The sequence below is a fragment of the Aplidium turbinatum genome, chromosome 12, assembly GCF_918807975.1.
Source record: "Aplidium turbinatum chromosome 12, kaAplTurb1.1, whole genome shotgun sequence".
Classification (NCBI taxonomy): Eukaryota; Metazoa; Chordata; class Ascidiacea; order Aplousobranchia; family Polyclinidae; genus Aplidium; species Aplidium turbinatum.
This window is the reverse complement of record NC_137483.1, coordinates 23,927,371-23,929,534: the sequence shown is the minus strand read 5'-3', so window position 1 is coordinate 23,929,534 and position 2,164 is coordinate 23,927,371. Positions and strand designations below refer to the sequence as shown.

General features: G+C 37.2%; 1 pseudogene; it reads left to right on the top strand.

The window, feature by feature from the left end:
* The first annotated feature begins 225 nt into the window (after positions 1–225).
* LOC145780704 (uncharacterized) lies at positions 226–1,555 on the top strand (annotated as a pseudogene).
* The last annotated feature ends 609 nt before the right edge of the window (positions 1,556–2,164 follow it).

The following is a 2,164-nucleotide window of genomic DNA, read 5'->3' as shown; positions in this document are numbered from 1 at the left end:
AAATTACATAGCTCTCAAACATGATGAAACTACAAAATATGGCTTCTTGAAGACGACTTTGTCTGCATGCAAAAGTTAAAACCATAGCAATTCAACTTCTGACGGCATAGCATGCCATTTTGTTTGTCAATGTTTCTTCACAAATCATGGAATAAAAAATGATTTTAGTTGGTGCTCATTGCGATAATAGGTTACCGTAGACTACCGGTGAAGTACAATTAAAAAATGTGGCACAAAAGACAACAGGAAGCAGCAAAAAAGTATTGAATCCGTTTTGTCGCATTTTGGTGAAGTTTACCAAAACATGTTGGCAGTGGCTATTTGACTGGCTCCGCTCTTTTAATCTGAAACACTATTTGACCGGTGATGACGTATTCTTTTTTCTTTTTTGTTTCAAAGCAAAAGACGAGAAGAGAAGAACAGAACAAAGTGCCTATATAACTTCTAAATTCAACAATTTTATTCAACTGATCCGTGGCGCGTGCAATCTTTCTCAGGCTGGTATCCGTAAGGGATGAGGTCGATACTGCCCCAAAGCGCTTTTTTTCAAACTAAATTTTGACCCAAAGTGAACTCAATTGTTAGGCTGCTGCATTTTTGTGGTCAATTTTTAATGGCAGTGGCTATTTGACCAGCTCCGGTTTTTGAATCTGAAACACTATTTGACCGGTCATGACGTATTCTTTTTACCTACTTTTGACCGGCTCCTCATGTAGTCATCTGCAAATGGAGTTTTGTAGCCTATTTCAACAATTTGTGTATGTAGTAAAGAGCTGGTGCCTTCAAACAGTAATATATTGTATGGTAGCATATCACTTTGTAAGTGTAATCCTCGGCAGATTGCAATAAATTTGCTTTGGATATATATATAATATAGTGATATTACTTTTACAGTGTTTAAATTACACTGGCCAACAAAAATTTTTGTTTTGAGTGCTGAAGATATTTTAACGGTTTCTGGGCAATTTTTGCCACTGAATCCAAAATTAACATCTGTTTCTTTGAATTGGCTCCAGTTTGAATTGGCTATGGTACTTCTGTTTGGTAGACATACAGGGGTTTAATCGTCACAAGAAAAGCACTTGGAATTATCCAGATTTGGAATCTGCTCAATGACCTGTGCCTCACCGTGAGGAAGTGCCTGTGCCTGAATTTAGTAATTTACCTGACATAGCCATGAAGTATGATGAATTTCATGAAGAGGTAGAAAGTTCTGCAAGTAACAGCGGTGGAAGTGTGTTTGAAAGTAGTTCAGCTATGCCAGAGACGTTCAAACAGGGAGGAGCTGAGTGATCTCATCAGGGATCTTAACCTATCCAAAGAAGCAGCAGAAATGTTGGCATGCCGACTCAAAGACAAAAACTGTCTTGGAATCGGAGCTTCCATAACATTTTACCGTGCTAGAGAAAAAGAATTGCTTCCATATTTTTGCCAACAAGATGAATTTGTTTACTGCAAAGACATCAAAGGGCTTCTGCTGAAAATGGAAGTACCACAATATTGAGCTCAAGAGTGGCGCTTGTTCATAGACACTTTGAAAAAAAGTGTCGACTGACTTGCTGTACTAGCTTCTTATCAAGGAGAAACGCAGCTTCTATCAATACCTAAATTTCCATCTGGGACAAGTGAAGTTTTTAGTGTCAAATCCATTTCACAATTGACAAAAAAAAAACTGTTTGATAAGTTATATTAAATGTTGCTTTGTATCAGCTAAGGTCTTAATGTAGCAATAGGTTTTCTGTCACTCTACCACAAGTGTGACTTGAGCAAGAAGCGAACCATGAGCGCAGGAATATCAGTATAATGAATGTCAACCAGACTGGCCATTACTCATTAACCATCTGACCAGAAAAGGAAAGATTAACAATAACACGAATGCATGATGATACACCAGTTATCATACCATAATAATTCAGGTGCACCACACAAGTTATTTTCACATGAATGTTGTTTGGCAATTCAAATAGGTTACAATTCTGTAGAAAGGACTGAATCTTTTGCATTTTATTTTGAATTTGCATCATGACCTGAATGGAAAATTGGACAATTATCCTAGGCACGATTCCATAAAAAGGGGGATATGTCCATAATTTGTTGTAGCATTAGACATAGACCTATTTATACTATCAAGCTAGAAAAGGGCTATGTCCACAGAATTGCAAAT